Source organism: Chrysochloris asiatica, unplaced genomic scaffold (genome assembly GCF_000296735.1).
Source record: "Chrysochloris asiatica unplaced genomic scaffold, ChrAsi1.0 scaffold00047, whole genome shotgun sequence".
NCBI classification, from domain to species: Eukaryota; Metazoa; Chordata; class Mammalia; order Afrosoricida; family Chrysochloridae; genus Chrysochloris; species Chrysochloris asiatica.
In genome coordinates this window covers 11,243,649-11,266,651 of record NW_006408565.1, presented here as the reverse complement: position 1 = coordinate 11,266,651, position 23,003 = coordinate 11,243,649, and positions in this window count along the sequence as shown.

The following is a 23,003-nucleotide window of genomic DNA, read 5'->3' as shown; positions in this document are numbered from 1 at the left end:
CTCCTGGGGCTAACAGCGTTTCCAGGGGCCTCTGGCTATGAGCCCAGGTCCAAAGGAGCCAGGATGAAAAAGGGTGCTGGCTGTGAGTGGGAGTCCTAGACAGGATGAGCTCAGAAGAGGGATGCTGGCCAAAGAAGCCAGGATTCAGCCTAAGCATGGGCATCTTTGGCCACCTGCTCTAACTGGTTAAGAGCTGGGTGGAGACTGAGCATGCCCAACTATCTAGAGAAGAAAGGTGAGGTCTGTGGGACCAGGCATCTGTGTATTGACAATAAAGTTTTGTATTGAGATCAGTGTGTCTGACTTGAGGTATTCTCTGTCTCCGTGGGGCAAACTTGCCCCAGGATTGCTTGCTCTAGGATCCTTCCCCCAAAAGCCTGCCTTAAGGGAGAGTCACACGCCTGCTTTCAAGAGCTCCCATCAAATGGAAGAGAGAACCTGCTTCTCTGGAAATTTCTGATTGATAAAATTCCTGCTTTTGCGAGTCCTAAATTTTGGAGGAAAAAGATTGATTTTCATGGTTGAGACCTTCTCTGGCAAAGGAGACCCAATATTCCTGGCTAAAGGCGGAGACTGGTCTTAGTCTAAAGGGTTATCAATTCCCAAGTCACACAAATGCAGGCAACTCCACCCTAGGGGCAAAGTAATGGGTCTTGGGGAGCTTGGTAGAAGAAAGGACTACTGAGGCTTGCTGGAGGAAAGCAAGAAGATTTCTGTGGATGGAGGTTCAGATGAATGAGGTCTGGTGGAGAATGTGGGACTTGTGAAAAGGCCAAAGGCCATGGAGAGACATAGCAGTTTCCTGAGCTAAAGAATAGAAAGAGTCTGAGAAGCCTGTAGGGCTCATGGGCCAATAGCAAGAGCTGGCTCAGAGGATAGGATACCTGGATTCTGGTCTTTGACAATTAATTGGGCTTTATTTTCCCCACCTGTACAATGGGAAGTGGATGATCTCTAGTTCTAAAATCAAATCGTTCTTAGCCAAGGAGGTAGGGGTCTGCAGGGATTAGTCGTGTCCTTGAGACTCTGGTTCCCTAGTAGTGAGTGGGAGGAAGACTGCAAGGCCCAAAGTTCTGCCCAGCTGTTTGGCAAAGACTGCCAATTAGGGACCTTGAGGGAAATTTACCACTTGGAATGGGAGTCCCCAGATACCCACTGATTGCAGCTGATGGGAAACTCCACCCTTCATCCTCTTCCTATCAGTGTAGTCCAGATCTGAAAATGCCACCTGGGGCCTGCTGAGAAGGTGTCTGGATACCTGGCGGGGAGGGGGGGTAGCGGGGGAGCGGGAAGGCTGGGTGGTACTCAGTAGGCAGATGAGAGGTGGCACAGAGAGCTAGCAGTGCCTCACACTCTTAGAGAAGCCGTTTGATCCCCTATTCTGGGCCAGGGCTCCCTCTTAGGGTCCTCTAGGACTATCACTGAGCAGAGCCATGGGCAGCCAGTGGCTTTTGCTGCAGCTTCTGTTTATTGGAGTTGGAGTCTTCAACCTGTCTGGTGAGTATCGACATGCATCCTTGCCAGCTTTCCTTTTCTGGATGCTCTCATAACCTTTCTTCTGGCTGACTAAAAAGGGCAAGTAGGTGATAGACGATCAGGTACAGTCTCCAGGAAGACCTTATAATATGAGCAGTTTCCCCCCGCCGCCACCCCAGTGTCTGAGAGACTTGGGGCACCAATGAATTTGGAGTCATGAATATGACAGGATGACCGCCAAGGGATTTCTGACCATTTACCTCCTCCCAGTTGCTATGTTTGTCTTGCTGTTTTACTCCATTATGTCTGTCATCTCATCTTTTCTGTCTGTCCTCCCCATTGAACCAGGCTAATAGTTTTAGGATTTCAGCAGACTAGTTCTCTCCCAAGCTGGCTAGGACTGAGGGCACAGTAAATTAGACCCCTGCTGCCCTTTCCTGCCCATCCATAGTGACCAGTGTAGGGTTTCCTAGGAGCGACTGGTGAGCTTAAACTGCTGACCTTGCGGATCAAACCAACTTTGCATTCCAGTGCATTAATCCACTGTACCTATGCGCTGTGTATTCTCACTCCTGTATTCTTGCTCCCTGGTGTGCATCAGTTGAAACTTGAAATCTATTAGGTTAAGTATGTATATGATGGGAGTCCACTGTTATGTGATTAGCACAGAGGTTAGAGGTGGCACATAAATAACTATGGGCCAGTAATCATATGACTGCTGTTTATATTGTTATTTTTATTGAGTCTCTTAGTAAGGATACTTGGCCAGAGAGAACATCTGAAAATAACTACGGTTTTAAAGGAAATGGATTTATTGGCTTATTGTTGCTTTTTTTTGTTTTTTGGTTACAATCACAGGGGTTAGGTCAGACACAATGACCTTTGGAGAAGAATATCTGTCTAGTAACCTGCAAACCTCATCTACTACTTCAGCTCCAGCCAACACTGAGACAACCTACACCTTTGGAGTTTCGCCTAGCACCTCATCAGTGACCACTATGATATCAACATCTAACTTCCAAAACAGTATATCAACAGCTACTCCTTCAACTTCATCACAAACCAGTAGCACTACTGGGTCCACTGAGCATACAGCCCAAGGACATAAGACTCAGAAAAGCGAAGCAGATTCAACCAGTATTACACCCTCCAAAGGCACAATTTCCATGATGACTTCTATGTTGATGGACCATGGAGGGACATCCAGAATCACAGCATTAAGCACAACAGGTGATGACATCTCGTCATCAGGGTCCATGAGAACCACAATCTCTGAGAAGTCAGCGGCTACTGTAACTACTGCCCTAACAACATTAAACATGAGCAAGGACATGAAACAATCTTTATCCACAATAACCACTGTTCAGCCCACTGCAATCACCTTCACTACCATGTTTGAGAATCAGGAAGGGGAAACTACAGCTGTAGCCTCAGTTCTAACAACAGTTTTCACAGAGAAGGACATGAATTCTGTCACCTCTACAATGAGCACTCCGTCTAAAACACATTACGATACAGTCGCACAGACACCTTCTCCCTCAGTGGAATCAACCTCCAGCGTTAGCACAGCTACCACCCAGTCACCTGAGACAACAGTTGTTCATTCAACAGCCATTATCTCAGGGACAACAAAATCCTCTACTATGGCTGGGGCCAGTCAAGTTTTCCCTAAATACACACAGGGTAGTGAACCCGGAGCTGGAGCCTGTGCTTTGGATGAGTATCCAACCAGAGGGGAAGGTTGTATGTGCAATGACAGCTACTATGCCTACTCAGGTAAGTCTGAGGACTTTATCTGAGTAAATCCAAAGAAGTAGAAGGCAGAGTGGATGTTATCATTCTGACATTAATGGGCAGAGGGTCTAAAGAAATTTATGACCAAAGGGTATGGGGAGGTTTGGCATGGCTTGGCCAAGTATTGGCATCTAAGGAAATGTCCTCCCACTAGAAATCATTTCTACCCAATCTATCTGGGTAGAATTGATTTCTAGTGGGAGGACAGGTAGTTGGGCATATGAGGTAGAATGAACAATTCATCAATCCTCAACCTCTAGGATTCTAGACACTGGTCAGAAATTAAATCCTTTTGGGGGAAAGGACTGATATCTACCAAAGATCAGTGTTAGTGTCCCAGAAGAAGCCAGGAGGGATAGATGGAAGCTGAGGCAAAACTTGGGACAAGACCAATATGGCATGCATAAAGTAAAGCACATTTACAGGGCATACTCTGAGTAATACAGAGCTTCTGCACTGGCAGGGCTGAAGCTTAGTCCTGGGTACTGGAAGAATGATGGTAACTTCCAACATGTGCTATTTACAGCCAAAGTAATTCTGGCCACCCAAAGCATTGACTTTTTTTGTTTGTTTATTATTTGTGTGTGTGTGTGTGATTACAATTTGTAAAATAAAACGATACCTTTTTATGACTACCATAATATTTATGGTCAAAGTTAAAATTTAACAAAGAGAATATGATTCTTAATTAAATCATTTTAAAAACCAATATTGTAGGTTTACATAGTAGGGTCTCTGATTCTGTTGTTGGGTGTCACGAGTCAATTCCGATTTATAACAATTCCATATGACAGAGTAAAACTACCCTATAGGATTTTCTTGGCTATAATCTTTTGTTGTTGTTGTTCTGACAAAATACTAAATCAGCTGTTTTTACATGTACAATTCAGTGACATTGATTACATTCTTTTGTGTGCAACCATTCTTACTTTCTTTTCTGAGTTGTTCCTGCCCCGTTAACATAAATTGATGGCCCCCCTAAGATTCCTATCTCTTCTTTCAAATTGACGTTGTCACTTTAATCCTATATGTTGTTGTTGTTGTTAAGTGCTGTAGAGTCCTTTGGTCCAATTCCTAATTCCTGGAAGAAAAGAGATTCTGAGTGAATCCACTAAATCCAAGGGATCAGGGTCACACAGTAGAAACATAGTTGTCGGGTCTTACCTTCTATGGAGGACGTTTCTTGTTTGGGTCTTTCTGGGAGGGGCTAATATCCCAACAGGGTCTCCTCCACCCAGATTAGAACTAGTATCCCCTCCCATGACGTCTTACCATGATCTGAGTCTTGTCCTTCTACAGAACTGTCCAGTATGACGGTGACACTGCACTGCCAGCCGCAGGAAATTGAGGTGGTACTGAGCAGCTGCTTCCTGAAGACTCGCCACTGGATCCTGAGGGAAGGTGCCTTGTCAGGATGCCCTAATGTCAGCAAGATGGAGCAGGGTCGCAGAGGCCAGGCCTTCCTGGTGGAGAAGAAGGAGGGCACTTGTGGACTCCACCTTTCGGTAAGCAAGCTGGAAGGCTGGCTGTTAGGTAGGAGTTTTCATGTGTTTTTGAAGGGGCTGAGAAGGGAGTGACTTTCTTTCCACCAGACTGAGAACTTCTCCAAAAGGTAGTCAAGTCTTAGCCACCAACCTACTCCAATCAAGTCTGTTCCAACTCATAGCAACCTTGTAGAACAGAGTAGAATTAACTGTCCCTATCGATGGCACTTAACAACAACAACAATTGTTTGCAAGGTTGTAAATTTTTACTGAAATAGACAGTCACATCTTTCTTTTGAGAGTGGCTGGTTAGTTCAAACCACAATCTTTTGGTTGTCATTAAGTGCTGTGGAGTCCGGTTCCAACTCATAGCCACCCTGTATAAGGTTTCCAAGGAGCAGCTGGTTGCTTTGAACTGCTGACCTTGTGGTTCACAGTCCGGTGCTGATCTTATAGCGCCACACTAGGACCAAGTGCCTTAATGCTAGTTGTTGTTGTTAAGTGCTGTCGAGTCGTTTCCGACCCATAGCGACCCTGTACAGGGTTTCCGAGGTTGTAAATCTTTACGGGAGGAGAATACCTCATCTTTCTCCCACAGAACAGCTGGTAGTTTCGAACTGCTGGCCTTAAGGTTCGCAGCCCAATTCGTTACCACTATGCTAGAGCTCCCTTATAGCCTTCAGACCAAGTTTTTTTCTTAAATCTCCCCTACATAGTTGTCCTTCATTGTCCTCATACATGGCGCCATGTTTGATGGATCGGGATAGTGTTTTCCAAACTCTTGTCAACCTTGAAACACTTTAAAATAATAACAATCAATATTTAGTAATTTTTTACCATGTATCCATGTGTCGCAGGCCAAGTCCTTCTTTACATGTATTATTTCATTAAATCTTTATAATAATCCTGAGACATTTCCATTTTACAGATGAGAAATTTGAGGCTCAGAGAAGTTGTAAGATTTTCCCATGTCACACAGCTACTTACTAATAGAGCTGTCCCCAGGTAGCACATGGCCATTTTCATTGGCTGTTCAAACTTATCCAGAGGTGCCTCAGAAGACAGGCCTGGCAATCTGCTTCCAAAAAGTCACAATCTTGAAACCTATGGAGTGCCTACGTTAGGTTACCTTGAGTTGGAACTGAGTTGAGGGCAATTTATTTGGTTTGATTGGTTTGTGCTCCTAACTGTGCTTTGGAAGGGATCTTAAGCAAAAGTTGAATATAAAAACAAACGTATAAACGCAAAGCAGCTCTGACTGAGTAGGAATAAAGGAAGAGTACAAGAGGCCACTTTTCCTGCTAAAACCAAGGTAAATTCTCATGCTATTTCAAGGAGGCTCTGGGGAGCTCCAGACTTAGTTTGAAAATGAGAAGTGGTTCTAAAGAGGTGATTTGGTTTCTCCAAGCTCTCTGACTTTATCTCTAGTCTTGCCTTCAGATACATGAAGCTCTTGTGTGGGTTACAGAACTGAGTCGACACTTTCAACATGTGGCTGAGGCTAAAGCTAAAGCTATATCACTGGAACCCTCTATCAGCATCCCTTTTTATAATAAACCATTGAAAAAAATACTTTACTCTTAAAAAAAAAAAATCTGTGCATATAATAAAGGAGCCCTGGTGATGTAGTGGATTGTGCATTGGCTTGCTAACAGCAAGGTCAGCAATTTGAACCTACCAGCCACTCTGTGGAAGAAAGATGAGGCTTTTGGCTCCTGTGAAAATTTACAGCCTCAGAAACCCTATATAGGGTTGCTATGAGTCAGAATGGATTCAATGGCACACAACCACTACCACCACCATGCATATAATAAAATACCAAAAAGATATCAGAATCTTGGGGTAGGGCCTAAGGCTTGGCATTTTAAACAGGCACCCAGTGATGATGATGATTCTTCTTTTTTTTAAAGCTATTATTATTAATTGAGTGATAGTTTACATGGTAGAACATTGGTTTTGTACTCATCCTGTCATATTTTGTTTCATTGCAATGATTACCATCCCCACCATGCATCATCATTTAACATATTTGCTTCTATTCCCTCTGGTTTTGTTTGTTGTTGTTGTTGCTTTTATGTGCACAAAACCCCTCAGGAATATGTAATCATTTAAACAACCAAAGGGAACATTCTTGTAAGCCTCCCTCCTGGCCACCTGCACACATGTGTCTGGAGTCCACACCTGCTCTCTCCATATCATCATCTCTGCTTCCATCTCTGGTATCACTGCTTCTCTGGTTGGGGTCCCACATTCTGCTCATGCTCTTCTCCCTTGATGGTCCTAGGGTCATCTGTTTCTGGAGGGTAAGGTGAACTACTCCCCTGTTTTTGTAAAAAAAAAAAAAAAACTTCTACCTTTACAGTTGTGACAATCACAATTAGTCATGATAACAATTAATCACTATTGAATCATAAGAATCGTATCTCCATCTTTTTTCACCAGACCCATCTAGACAAGATGGAAACTATTCAGCCTTCCCCTGCACACTCTGAAACTAAACTCCCTCTTGAAAACTTTTAAGCCAGTCACTTCGTGCCTTTATAGTTCCCGTATTTTAGGCAGCCCATGTCTAAGTTGCCCATTCCTATCAACCCTGTGTACAGAGGGCAAAGGATTGGTCCCTGATGTGAAGACTCCTTCCTACTCAATTGGTATTTTGAGCTACATCCATAAGTATAGGTCAAGTTCATCAAATTGTAGCAATTTACATTTGTTTCTTTTGTCAAATTTCTTTATATTACTCTGGTTGTGTTCTGATCATCAAGCCATCGAAGCTAGGTCAAATGAGTACTATCTGCAAGTTTGGGCATTCTTGTACATCTCCCCTCACTTCATATCAGCTGGACTCTTCATTCTCAGCTCTAGCCCTCCATGGCTAGGTCCTTGTCCATGGGCTCAGGGAGTCCCCAGGTCTTACCACACTTCGGATCAACCAACCCTTCTCTCTCATTTCCAGATTTATGGGAGTCTATAGAACATGGTCGAACTCAGCCCATCTCTTCATTGCTGCCTTTCCCCCACTTCCACTCTCAGTAGACCAATGTGGTTACCAGCAAGCTCATGTGTTCCCTTTGAGTTTCAGTCTTGGAGGGAGGTTTGTTCTGAAGGGACCCCAGTGATTCTTTTATTTAATAGTTTTTATAAGAGATTCTAAAAATCACACACTAAACTTTGAAAACCATTGCAGAGGTTCAGAACACGGGAAATGGAGTCAAAGAGATTTTGAATTCTGACTTTGATGCTTGCTTTGGGTGATTCTTTTAACTTTCTAAGTCTCCGCTTGTGCTTCTGTAAAATAGGACTGATACCAGAACCTTCATCAGAGGGCTGTGGCTAAGCCACAGTACCTGACATAAAATTCACCCTCAGAAAACATTAAATTTGAAAAAGGATTATTTTTATTTAAGTAAACAAGAGCAGCAAAATAAATAGATTTCTTTACACTTGCAGCCCATAAGGCTAGGACATATTTGTCTCTCTTATGAGTCAGTGGGTAATTAATGTCTACCTCCTGTCTTTTCTAGACCAACAGCAGCCACGCCCTGTACTCTCTGGAGGTACAGTTCCTAAAGCTTTCCAATAATGACTTCACAACACTCAATTTCAGCTGTGCATATCCTCTGATGGTCAACGTCAGCCAGACCCACCCGGTGGTCTCCTTCCCGTGAGTTCTGCCCTGTCAGCTGCCTCTCTCACTAGGCCAGGCTAGGTGCTATAAAAGCTCATAACTTCTTATTGCCGCCCCTCTTCACAAAAGTAGAGTCCTGGTGTGGTGCTATGGGTTAATGCGCTGGACTGCAAAGTCGACCACAAGGTCAGCAGTTCAAGCTTACCAGCTGCTTCTCAGAAACCCAATATAGGGTCGCTATGGGTTGGAACCGACTCGATGGCATTTAAGAACAACTCTGGATATGGCCTCCCCAACTTCATCTCAGTGCCTACCCACCTCTTAGATGGAGACACAAAGCATCAGTGAAGGAAAAGGGTGCTTCTATGAAGAAAGGCATTATGGGTGGCTTATGTAAATTACAATGGGGGTACATGGCACTAACAAAAACAGCAATAACAAGGTGGCCATGTGGCACAATAGGTTAAGCATTGGGCTGTTAATGGAAAGGTTGGTGGCTCGAACCCACCAGCTGCTCCACGGGATGTCTACTTCTGTAAAGTTTTACAGCCTTGAAAATCAAACCCTATGGGGCAGCTCTATTCTGTCCTATAGGGTTGCTATGAATGGACACTGACTCGATGACTTTAAGGTTCCTAGGTCTAGAGCTCTCTGAGGCAGTCTTTCACTTTTTAGGAATATTACTAGGTCTGCTTCTTCCCTCTCTTTATTCAGTGTTCAGTGACCTTGATTGTAAGGCAAAAGGTGAATGTCCCTCCCTTAGGGATTTTGTGGTGAAGGTCTCATTCCTGTCCCTCTCCAGATACAGCACCATCCATGTGCCAGGCACTGGGGACACCATTGTTACCTTGGGCATCTACATGGACCCTCAGCTTTCATCTCCACTAGAGAACAGAACAGCTCCACTTGGTATGCCTCTCTATGTGGTCCTCAGAGCCACAAGCAGTGATCCAGATCGATTTGTCCTAGTGACCAATGAGGTCTTTGCCAGCACTGACATCTCCAGGACCAGTGCTGCTAAGGCCACCTACCACTTTGTGAACAAGAGGTAAGGATCTGTCATACCCTGGGAACTTCCTGCCAATGCCAGGTCAGCCCTTGGACGGTGGCTTGTGCCGGTTATTTTTGTATCAATGAGTGTCTCAAGAACATAGATCCTGTGTATGTAAACACACGCAGAACACGTAAGTGCTGGGTGAATGTTTGTTGAATGAATGCAAGTATAGTATCATTATCTTTCCCATTTTGCAAATGTATAAATGAAGGCTCAAAGAAATTAAGATCTATTCAAACGCCTATACAGGACAAGTAAAAGCGAGAGATATGTTTTCATATTCATGTTTTCACCTCCGACCCTGATCGGGGACTCCTAACCAGCAGGTGACGCTGTCTGTCTCCACAGCTGCCCTGTCAACAACCGGCTGATCCAGGGTCTGCTGGCAAACGGAGCCTCTCTGAAGGTGACGCTGGCTTTCAAACTACACCGCTTTTTGTCCAGTGATGCTTTCTACCTGCACGGCCGGGTGACTCTGTGTGACAAGCGGGCCGGGTACCGTTGCAAACCGGTGAGTGGGCAGTCCTGGGGTGTCCTGAGCTGTTGCTGCAGTTTGGGGCTACCAAGACATTTCCCATGTGGGAGTCTGGGGAAGCAGATTCCCAGCATAGCTGTTAACGCGGGCGCGGGAGTAAGAAGGCATCTAGAGGACTGCGATGCTGAGAATTGGCCGATCCTCATGTAGGAGGGGCTATAGGCGGGGCTTGTGGGGTATGGGGCCTGTGGAAGAGTATAGTTGACTCAGAGTGATCCGGAGTTGACTCATAGGGACCCAAATCCGACTCAAAGAGGCCTTGTGTACAACAGAAAGCGCTTCTGGTCCTGTACCATCCTCACAGTTGTTGCTATCTTCCAGTCCATTGTTGCAACCACTATGTATACCCATCTTCTTCTGAGTTGCCTCTTTTTCACTGACTCTGCTTCTCCAGGGACTAGTCCCTTGAGATAACATGTCCAAAGTACATGAAACCTCGCCATCTGTGCTTCTAAGAAGCACTCTGGCTATGTTTCTTCCAAGACAGATTTGTTCGTTCTTTTGGCAGTCCCTGGCATATTTAATATTCTTTTGTTGTTAGCTGCCGTTGAGTTGGTTCCGACTCATAGAGACCTTAAACAACAGAATGAAACATTGCCCGGTCCTACACAATCCTCACAATCATTAAGTTTGAGCTCATTGCTGCTGCCACTGTGCCAATCTATCTCGTTGGAGGTCTTCCTCTTTTTCACTAACCCTGAACTTCACCTAGTATGATGTCCTTCTCCAGGGCCTGGTCCCTCCTGATAGTGTGTCTGAAGTGTAAGAGACAAGTCTTGTCATTCTATCTTCTAAGGAGCATTCTGGCTGTACTGCTTCCAACACAGATTTATTTGTTCTTCTAGTAGTCTATGGTACTTTTAACATTCTTCTCCAACACCATAACTCAAATGCATCAATTCTTCTATGGTCTTGCTTATTAACTGTCCAACTTTCACATGCATATGAAGCTATTGAAAATGCCATGGCTTGGGTCAGGTGCACCTTAGTCCTCAAACTGGTATCTTTGCATTTGAACACTTTCAAGAGGTCATGTGCAGCAGATTTGCCTTATGCAATATGTCATTTGATTTCTTGACTGCTGCTTCCCATTCTCCTAATTCAAAGGCATAGAATGATAAAGGGCACCATTTTGAAGACCAAAACTTTATGGCTTGATGAACAAGAGGCAGAGGCGGGACCATCTGAATTCTTGGGCAAAGTCCCACCCTGACATTGGATGAGAACCATGTCTTGCTATCCTCCTGTTTCTGTCACTCACAGACCTGTAGTCAGAAGAATCCCCCTAGAGGAAATCGACCCTGGGACATCCAAGTGCGGGAAGGCCTGGAGTTTGGCTACAGTTGGATGGTGTTTGGACCCATTCAAATAAGCGGTAACTGGCCCATTTGGGAGAACCTCCCTGACTTCTCTTCCAGAGCCTTCTACTGACCTCCTCTGAAACCCCCCTCCTTGACTGAGCCCTCTCCCTCCTTCATTTTCTCACTTTACTCCTAAAGTCCTAGTGCTTTCCCCAGTCTATATTGCCCTCTTTTACGACTACAATGCTCTAAAGAGGTTCCCTCCCCTCACTGAACCCTGTTCTCAGTCCGTAGACTTCTGATCGTGGCTATGTCTGCCTCCCATTTTTACTTGCCTGTCAGATCAGATCACTCTTCTCCCAGTCTGTTGGTCCCTGATGGTTACCTCCTTCTGTAAATCTTGCTTGCTGATCTAGAAGTCTTTCCCATTGTTCTAATCCATAACCATCCTCTAACCACTAACTGAAAAGCCCATCTTCTTAGTATATCCATTCTTATCAGGGACAGAAAGTTCATCATCCCAACACTTTTGAGTCCTAGCTCCCAGTCCCTTTGCCCAATTTTTATGTGAGAACGCTGGTCTTTTTCTTGTCAGGATGATGCCTCAAATTCTGTCTTTTGTGTTTCAGAGTCCAATGGCTCCAATAGCAGGAATCCAGCAGGTTGGTACAGACAGATTGCTGTGATGAAGTTCTAATGGTTACATCAGGGTCTGGGTGTTCACACTGGGTCCTGGTGGGTATTGGTCTTTCATTCTGTCCCTTCTCAACTCTGTGTAGCCTGGGAAAAATCTTTTGGACTCTCTGAGCCTGTTTTCTTAGCAGTACATGGCAGAGTTGTAATTGTGGAACTTTTGGTAGTCATAGAGTTTTGTCTTTTATCAAAATCTGAGACTATTACTGAAATAGGGTTTGAAAATTTAAGATGCCTACGAACCACAGAGTCGACAGTTCAGACCACCGCTACTCCTTGGAAACCCTATACAGGGGCCCTGTGAGTCAGAACTAACTCAAAGGTACTTAACAGTAACAACAGGGCCAGGCAGTTAACACCAAGTGAGGTATGCTGAGGTGATCTATTTTGGAATGGAAAGGGGGTAGCTATCACTCAGTCCAGCTCATGATTGTTGCCTTGTGGGGCATTAGACCGACCATGCTAGATCTGATTTTACAAAAGAAATTAATGTTTCAGATCTCTAAATGTTGACAAGACATTTCAATTAAATAGAAATAAGCAAACAAAAAGTGTTGTTCAACAAAATACCCATCTCTGCCACTAGATGCAGCCTACAGGTCACCCGTCTGCAGTGTCTGGTTCGAGGAGTCTAGTGATAGTATGATTTCAAGTTCTAGAGCTTAGAGTTAGGATTGCCACTCTACACAGTACCAGGAGGTGCTGTCTATTAAATATCGATATGGAAGGAGCTCTTTAGACTAGCCAATGTATAACAGGACAACATAACCTAGGTTACCGTATCTGGGAGCACTGCTCAGATTAAGAATCTAAATCTTCATAAACTGGGACACTTGCTTTTTCCTTCTCACTCCATTCTCTGGCCTCAGTTGCCCCAAACTCAAAGTTAAACACAAATGAAGTATCTGGCCTTGGGTTCTTGGTGGAAAACTTCCACAATTAGGGGTCAAAAAATTCCTAAGCAGATTGTTTTTGAGTCAAATCCGACTCATAGTGGCCCTATAAAACAGAATAGAACTGCCCCATAGGGCTTCCAAAACCGTAATCTTTACAGAAGTAGACTGCCACATTTTTCTCCTGTGGAATAGTTAATGGGTTTGAACCGGTGACCTTTCAGTTAGCAGTCAAGAGTTTAACCACTATGCCACCAGGGTTCCTTATGACCACAAAGAGCACTGCCATTTATTGATGTGCTTGGCACTGATGTAAGCACTTTACCGAGACTAAACTAACTCATACAATAATCCTGGAGATAAGCACAAATGTTACCCATTATATAGATGCGGAACAGAAACTCAGTTATCAAAAGAACCTTAAAAAAAAAAAAAATCTTCCTCAATCAGGTTCTCTCTGAGTCATTTTCCCAACAGGGGACTAGCATGGTGAACAACAACTTGGGCTAAAATTGAGTGAATTATACTAATGATTTGGGGCTGTTAACCACAAAGTAGGGAGTTCATACTCATCAGCTGCTTCTTGGGGGCGGGAGGAGAAATGAGACTTACAGAGTCTTATAAGATTTACAGAGTTAATTCAATGGTAGTGGCAGTGGATATATATAAAGTGTTTAGCATAGAATTTAGCCTGTAGCATTGGGTTGAACCATATGAAATTGTCATTTTTGTAGGTTAAAAAATGGGCAAGTATTGGCAATTTCGTATGAATCAACTTAATATCCAATTTGTAAGAGAACTGGTCAGGTACAGAATGTAACTGGGAGAGTGTCCTTTTACAATAGTATTTGATCCATTGTAAGACCAGAAAAAAAAAAAAAAAAATTCAAATGCTCATCATTGGAATCAGGCAAAGCCCTTCCCCATCTTCTTGAGGGAAAGTTCTCTGCCTTTCATCCCTGTATCCTCCCACCCCCAGTCTAACAGAAGGACTGGCATACTTTCTACTTTCAGTCCCAGGAAAGTTTTGTTGAAAGAATGAAAGAATGAATGAATGAATGAATGAATGAATGAATTGCTGCTAATCTCCCAAAGTGGAGTATCTAAAGACCAACTCCCCATAGCACAGTTTCCCACATTCACATTCTCAAAGCCTCTTAATCCTGTTTTATAATTATTTCTTTCTCTCTTGTAGGACCCTGGGTGGTCATCTTTCTCCTGATGGTGATAGGCTGGCTGCTGGGATAGAGTTCCACCCAAATGCCTCCCTTAACTCTAGCTCCTAGTTTGATACCCTGAGGCAAGCATGGGATGGAGAAAGGCTTGAAGGAGGGGCAAGGAGTCTGTCCTCTTGTGAAGGATCAGAACAGTTGCTGGTGAAGATGAGACTGAAGGTCTGGTAAGGAAGTAGTTGAAGCTGAGCCTTGAGCTGTACTTCATTGCCCAACCTTCCCTTCCCCCGTTTTTGTGGGTTTTTTTTTTTTTAACTTTTATTGTGAGTTAAGTGAAATTTTGCAGACAAAATCAGCAGTTGTACATTCAACAAATCAGACACTTTGTTTCATCTCAGTGATTGCATTCCCATCCATGTAACAACAGTTAGCCCACTTCCTCCCTGTGGCTCCTGTTTCCATTCCACCCACCTTCCCAGCCCTTCTTGACTTTGTCATTAGCTAAATGTTGTCCTTTTGATTTTGAATAATTGGTCATTCCACTAGTGAGCATACCTTACTAATGTTGTTGTTCCCCCTTTTACCTATTTACTGCTTGGCTGAAAATTGGAGTCACGAGGGTGAGTTCCTTTCCAGACCTGAAGTGTGCTCGAGGGCTTTAGTTTCAGATTCTTCTAGTCTCTTTCTAACCAGTAAGCCCTGTCCTGTTTTCTTTGGTTTTTTAAGTAATAATTTATCTTCTAATGTGATCCCTTCCGGAGCAGTTGATAGTGGTAGACAAGCACCATCTAGTTCTGGTCTCAGAGTAGTAGAGACCAATGCTCACATGTTCCATTACTCCCCTGCACTAATTTGAGTCCAAGCCTCTTCATTTCTCATCATTCTTCTTTCATCCATACATGGAAAGACCAACAGATGGGAGAAACTTACCTCATGAGCTATTTTTTTTTAAATGTTTTATTGTGAATTATGTGATAGTTTACATTGGAGAACATTTAGTTTTACATTCATCCTATAGTATATTGTTTCATTGCCATGGTTACAATCCCCTCCATGCATCATAAACCAACCAAAGGGTATACCCTACAAGCCTGACCCCCACCCCTCGGTCGTCAGCACATAGCCCCTCTCCCTCTCTGGGTCTAAAGTCCCCAGCTGCTCCATCTCTGCACGTCATCGTCTCTGCCACCATCTCTGACATCACTGCTTCTCTGGGTATGGTCCCGCTGCTCTCTGCTCTTCTCCCAGCGACCTCTACTCCTGGACTGCAAAGTCAACCACTCTCCTCCTTTTGCTACAAAATGTCTACCTTCACATTTCCAGCCCTCACAATCAGTCCTGATAACAATTATTCACTATTGTATCAAAGAGACCTATCCAAATCTCCTTTCTCCCTTCCCATTTTTGAAATTTAAAGCTCTGCTACTTCCAAGGGTGAGATTGGGTTGCTCAATATGGGGGAAAAGGGTGCCAAATAAATAGCACGAAATTCTGATTTGTTTTGTCTGACTCCTTTTCTGTATAACTGGACCTTAAAGCTTCAGCACTAGGGTGGTCAGTGCTGAAGGAATGAGGGTGGGGAGAGTTGAGAAGTCATTTTATTCTCCATGGGCCTCAGTTTCCTCAAATGTAAAATGAAATAATTTGACCAGATGATCTATGCTTCACTAACAAAGGACTCTATACTCTTGTTTTAAGGTCTCTGGGTGGTGCAAATGGTTTGCCCTTGACTACTAAACTAAAGGAGTCTTAGTGTGTGCTGCAGGATAAGCACTGGACTGCTAGTCACAAGGTCTGCAGTTTAAACCTACCAGCCACTCCTCAGAAACCCTATGCAGGGTTGCTATGAGTCAGAACTGACTCAACAGCACTTCACAACAACAACTAATTTAAAGGTTGGTGGCTCAGATCTACTCAGTAGTGACAGGAAACCAGGCTTTTTCCCTAAAGATCACAGCCAAGAACAGCCTATGGAGCATTTCCACTCGGTAAACACATGGGGTCATCATCAGTCAGAATCTATTTGAAGGCAACAGGGTTTTGCTGTTGTTGTTTTTAATGCTCTTTTTCCAGGGAGGTTTCTGAGCCTTGGCCAGCCAGCCCTAAGTCTCCTTCCCTCTTCTACAGAGTGGTAAAGAGCTCTCAGTTCCAGAATTATGGCTAAAAGTAAGTATATAATATTTCCAAGCCTTCTCTTCCTGTCCCTTAATTATTTCTGACCTCACTTACTCCCCCTTCCTGTTGTTGTTATTAAGTGCTGTGGAGTTGTTTCTGACTCATAGCGACCCTGTATAGGGTTTCCATCCCACCTTGCAGTTCAAACGGAACTTGTGGTCCAGTACATGATCCTGCAGCGTCACACCAGGGGTCCCCCTTCCTAATTGAGGGCCCACACAGCATGAGGTCAATGTTTGAGAGGTTCTGGTTTTAGCCCACCTGGCCAAATTGATAATGTTCTGTTTATTAGCAGCATCTGGAACACTAGTGAGCCTCTTACCACATACAACCTGCATAAAGTACACCTTCATTTATGTAGGCCAAAGAGAAAGCAGCTGAAAGTTATCAAGGGTCCACTAAGTAGGACAGATAAGAAGTTCTCAAAGCCACCCTTTAGTCTATATTGCCTATTTCCTAAGAAAATTCTCTTTTAAGAAATCACTCAAACTCTTTCAAGCATTTGAAAAGGAGTAAGTATTGAACAGATACAGATAATCCAAAAGATTGTCTTTATTTCAATAAAAAAAAATGGCCTATAAGACTGAAACTCAAAGGGAACCTGTGAGCATTCAAATATGCTCACTGGTGACTACCTGGGTCTACTTGTGAGTGGAAGTGGGGGAAATGAAGCAATGAGGACATGGTCTGAGTTTGGCCATATTTCATAAGCACCTATTGATCTTGAGATGAGAGAGAGAAGAGAAGGTCTGGCTGGTCTGAAGTTTAAGGAGATGTGTGAACTCCTGAGCCCATGGGCACTGACTTAGTACCTGGGGGCTAGAGCTGAGAGTGAAGTGGCCAGCTGGTTTGAAGTGCAGGGAGGTGTGCATGACCTCTCAAACTTGCAGCTCATACCCATTTGACCTAGCTTGTATGGCGAGCTGACCAGTACTTGATCAGAAAAAGATAAAGATGCTTGGTACTGTGAGCAAGTGTAAATTGCTATAATATGGTGAACTGGACCTTTGCTTATGGATGCAGTTGTTAAAAATTACAACCAAAATGGAAGGATTCTTCGTATCAAGGAACAAGCTTGTTTCCTCAGAGTACTGGGTTAACAGGGATGGGCAATCTAGGCATTGGATATAAAAAATGGGCTATAAAGTCACAAGGAGTCCTGGTGTGGCACTGTGACAATGCGCTGGCCTGCGAAGTTGGTTTGAACTACGAGGTCGGACGTTCAAGCTCACCAGCTGCTCCTTGGAAACCCTATACATAGTCTCTATGAGTTGGAACCAAAAGGCACAAAGTGGCTTACAAGTTTCATGAGTATGCTCAGTTTCAGAACGAGGGGGTAAGGTAGAATCCCCACTGAATAGTTTTTCTCTTCTCCAGATGGGTCTGGTGAAAGAGGATAGGGGATGATGGTGATAGGATTTTATGAGGTTCAATTGTAATTGCTAGTAGGATTCATTATGGTGGTCATAACTGTAATTGTAGAAGATATACAACTAAAGGGGGGAAGTAGTTACTCTTTCACGGACCATCGAGAAGGAAGAGCATGAGTGGTACATGAGATCCTACCTAGAAAAGTGGTGACGGCAGAGGTGGTGGCATGGAGAGACGGAGCAGCCACATGGGCTGCAGGCAGGAGGTTGGCTTTCAGAAGTGCATTTTGGACATTTAAATGAATATATATATTTTGTGTTTTGTATGTGTACATCAAATTTTTTGCATTGTTCATTTGTAAAATATAAACAAGGGAAGTCACAGGGAGGAAGTAGGATAACTGTTGTTGCAGGGAGGGGATTATAATCATTGAAATGAAACAAAGTGTATAATTTTTTAATGTAAAGCTGATGATGTCTGTTAATCTTCACTCAATTCACAATAAAAATATTTTGTTGTTGCTGTTTAAAGAAAAGGGAAGTGTTATAAAGGCTTACAAGCTTTCATGAGTGTGCTTAGTTTCAGAATGAGAAGGGTAAGGTAGAATTCCCACTGAATAGTTTTCCTCTTCTTCAGATGGATTTGGTGAAAGGGCATGAGGGATGATGATAATAGGAATTTATGATTCAATTGTGAGCAGTTGTTATCAGGACTAATTGTGATAGTCACACCTGTAACTATAGATGTGTAACTAAAAGGGGAGAGTAGATAATCTTTCATTTCAGGGACAGATGATCCCAGAACCAGCAAGAAGGAAGAGCATGAGTAGAGTATGAGATCTCTACCTAGAAAACTGGTGACAGCAGAGACAGTGGCAGAGGAGGTGGCATGGAGAAACAGAGCAGCCATGGGCTCTAGGTCCATGGACTGAGGAAGGCTGTGTGCCTGTGAGCAGGAGGCTGGCTTTCAGAAGGTGTCCTGTAGACATTTAAATGAATATGTATTTTTTATTTTGTATGTGTACATCAAATATTTTTGCTTTGTTCATTTGTGAAGTGTAAAATATAAAAGGGAAGTCACAGGGAGGAAGTAGGGTAACTGCTGTTGCAGGGAGAGGATTGTAACATTGAGGTAAAACAAAATGTATAATTTGTTGAATGTAAAGCTGATGATCTTATCTGTAAACCTTCACTCAACTCACAATAAAAAGTAAAAAAAAAAAAGGCCTATAAGAGAAGACAGTCTCAAATTGTTACTGCTAATTTTATTTATTTGACATACTCAGAAAGACAAAACTATGCTTTTGTTATTATTATTAGGTGCTGTTGAGTATGTTCAGACTCAGAACAACTGCATGTACAACAGAACAAAACACTGCCCAGTCCTGCGCCATCCTCACAATAATTTCTTTGTGTTTGCTTGTTTGTTTCAAATGAGCTGCTTTGATTGCAGGTGGTACACAATTCTGGGCATAACAAAGATTGAAGAGCAGCTCTGGCAGGATTCTGGCCTGGGTTTACTGACCACACAGCTAAGACAGGACTAAAGAGATGGACCAGTATAAGATTTATTTTTTTCTTTCTTCTTTTTTTTTCTTTTCTTAAAAAGTTAATTCTTAAATGTACAACAGGCCCCAAGACAATACTTCAGTCTAACTATAGTTGGCAAGAGATGTTCTAGCAAGGAATTCAAATGTTTAAACAGAAATGGAATCAAGGGTCACCATCGCCACAGCCACAAAGAACAGCTTTTTTGCCAGATTTCTTAATTCCACCTGTGGCCAAGGGGCCCTTTCCCGCAGCCTTCACTTTTAGCTCTTTGATTTTCTTCTGTTCTTCTTTTTGTTTCTACTTGAAAGCCTATCTTCCTCATCCATTTCTTTGTTCTGTTTTTTGGGGTTGTTTCAGGGGCTTCTACTTGCCATCTTCGCGGCCCGACATGGCGTCTGCCGCCCCTTCCCCAGGCCTGCCACTGAAGCAGCCCTCACAATACTTCTTGTGCTTGAGTCCATTGTTGCAGCTACTGTGTCAATCTATCTCATTGAAGGGCTTCCTTTTTTAGACCCACCCTCTACTTTACCAAGCATAATGTCCTTTTCCAGGGTCTGGTCCCTCCTGATAACATGTCCGAAGTAAGTGAGAGGAAGTCTCCCCATCCTTACTTCCAAGGAGTGTTCTGGCTGTACTTCTTCCAAGACAGATTTATTCATTCATCTGTCAGCTCATGGTATATTCAATATTTTTCACAAGTCAGGCTGCTAACCCGAAGGTCAGAAGTTTGAAACTACCAGCTAGTCCACAAAAGATAGATGAGGCTTTCTGCTCCCATAAAGATTTACAGCTTTGGGGAAAAAGAAAAAAAAGGATTTACAGCCTTGGAAACACTCTACAGGGTCGCTATGAGTAGGAACTGACTCCATGGCACATAATTACCAGCACCACCACCACCACCACCACAACTCAAAAGCATCAATCCTTCTCTGGTCTTCCTTATTAATTTTCCAGTTTTTACATGCATGTGAGGTGATTGAAAATGCTATCATTTGGACTAGACACGCCTATTCAAAGTAACATCTTTACTTTTTAATACTTGAGCTCTTGCAACAGATTTGCCCAATGCAATACATCATTTGATTTCTTGACTGCTGCATCCATGAGTCTTAATTGTGGATCCATTTCTTTCAGCAACTCTTTAACAATTTTCTCCTTTCTTTTTATTATCTCTTTCTGTTCTGGTATTCTATCACCCATTGTTGTTGTTGTTAAGTGCCGTCAAGTCAGTTCTGACCCATAGCGACTCTGTACAGGGTTTCCAAGGCTGTATCTTTACAGGAGTAGAAAGCCTCATCTTTCTCCTGTGGAGCAGTAGCTGGTAGTTTCGAACTGCTGACCTTAAGGCTTGCAGCCCGACTCGTAACCATTACACTACCAGAGCTCCTTTCTATCACCCATACGTTACTCCTTTTCATGGTGTCCCACATAAATCTCAAGCTGTCTTTTGACTTTTTCATTCTTTTTTCTGGTTCTTTTTCTAACTTTGTATTGACGGATTTATCTTCAAGGTCACTAATTTGGGCTTCCATGGTTCAAATCTACTCTTTGCCCTTTCAATGTATTGTCTATTTCTGAGATTTTAGTATTACTCTTCTGGATTTCAAATGGCAGGTTTTGTATAGTTTTAAAATTTGCATTTATTTTAACTGCTTGTTCTTGTAGTATTTTCCTAAATTCTTCTGAAGTTTTTTTGTATTCTCTTTGCATTTCTAAAATTTTCTACCAATCTATTGGAGGTGTCTAAATATCATTCTTTTGAAATCTTTCTCATGTATCTCCATTACCTTTTCTTCCTAAAAAATGTTTTCTGGCTATGCATCTTGGCCATTTGTTTAAGTCACTCTGTCTTGTTTCTTCATATAAGCTAAAATTGTCTGTTGTCTCTGAGACATTGTTGTTGTTGTTACTGTTAAGTGCCATCAAGTCGGTTCCCATCCATAGCGACCCTGTATAGCTTGAACTGCCGACCTTGTGGTTCAAACCAATTTTGCAGTCCAACATATTAACCCACAGTGCCATATCATTATATTTGTATTTTATTGGTAGTTGTATGTTTGCTTGTTCTTAGGCTCTCACCAACTGTCTTCTGGTGGGTGTGATTAGAGAATGGAGACATGTGCAGCACTTTCTGTTCACAGTTCATGCAGCTCCATTTAGGGTGGGTTAGTTGGTATTGGCTGATGTCTATCATTGATCAGGCAGTATAGAGGCTGGTATTAACACTTGTTCAGTGGGTGGAGTTTTTCTGTTTTGTGAATCTGTCAGTCTTCCATCTGTCTGTCTTTTCAAAGCTGCTTGCAAATGTTCAATATGGTCATATTGTATCTGTCTGGCAGTCCGTTCATCAGTTAATTGCTTTCTTTCATCACCACTGCTTAGCTTCTCTTCCAAGTAGGTATTCAATACACTTCCATAAACTTTTCTCCGAAGCTCAGGGTTCCAGGATTGTCCTCTGTATTTGCTTTATTAGGTTTCTTGTATCTTTGCTGTCAAGCATCTCTGTAGCATGCCTGGTCTGCCATCTTGCTGGAACTGCATTCTTTTTCATATAGGTCAGCTTCTTGGATACAGAGTATACAGTATACAGAGTGAGTAAGTATGGTGAGAGGATATAACCCTGATGCACACCTTTCCTGTTTTTAAACCATACAGTAGCCCCTTGTTTTATTCAAACTACAAAACTTACTGATTGAAAATAGATGAGTGGTTACAAAGGGCTATGTAGGCAAACGTGTTGAAGTAGAATATTCAAGGTGCCATAGGCTGCCAAAAGAACCAACAGATCTGTGTTGGAAGAAGTACAGCCAGAGTGCTCCTTGGAGGCCAGGATGGCCAAACTTCGTCTCTCATACTTCGGACATATTGTCAGGAGGGACCAGTCTCTTGAGAAGGATATCATGTCTGGTAAGGTCAGACAAAAAGAGGAAGACCACCAGCCTAATGAATTGACAAAGTGGCAGCTTCAGTGGGCTCAAGCGTGGCAACAACTGTGAAGTTGGCCCAGGACTGGGCAGTGTTTCGTTCTGTTGTGCATAGGGTCACTATGAGTTGGTACTGACTTGATGGCACCTAACAACAACAAAGTAGATAAAGGGAGGGAGTTTTATGGGGCAATGAATGGGACAGTTTTATATCCTGATTATGGTGGTGGTTGCATGAATCTATATACGTTAAATTTTATAGAACTATGTGATACTTAAAAAAAATTTAATCCACCCCCCTCCAAAAAAAAAAACCTGTTGTAATCTTTGTACCAGGTCCTGTGTTAGGCCCTGAGGATTCAACAACACATAAGACCCAGTCCTTTACTTTACATAGAAGGAAACTAAGTGTAGGGAGTATGTGGTGAAACCAGAAAACAGGACATACTTTCTAAGTTGGCCCCTACCTGTAAGAGTTATTTTACAGAATGACAAGAATGTCCTGTGGAAGATAATATACTACTTTGGTGAGTAGCGACTGGGGTCTTAAAAGATCATGAGTGGCCATCTAGGGTGCAACCATTGGTCTCTCCTTGTCTGGAGGAAAGAAGAGTGATGAAGATCAAAGGCTTATGAAAACAATTAGTCCAATGGACTTCTGGATATGTGAACATCAGTCTCCATGACCCTGAGATCAGAAGAATTAGATGGTGCCGAGTTACCACTTCCAACTGCTCTGAAAGGGATTATATTCAAAGGTGGTAGATAGAGTGGGAGAAAAATATGGAATAAAACTTAAAATCATAAAGAAGACCAGGTTTACTGGTTGGATAAAGACTGGTAGAATCCAAGGCTATGACCCTTGGTCACCCTTTCAGTCTGGAACTGAACCCAAGCCTCAGTTTTCAGCCAAACATAGGTCTATAGAGGGGGATCAGTAACACACCTTAGAA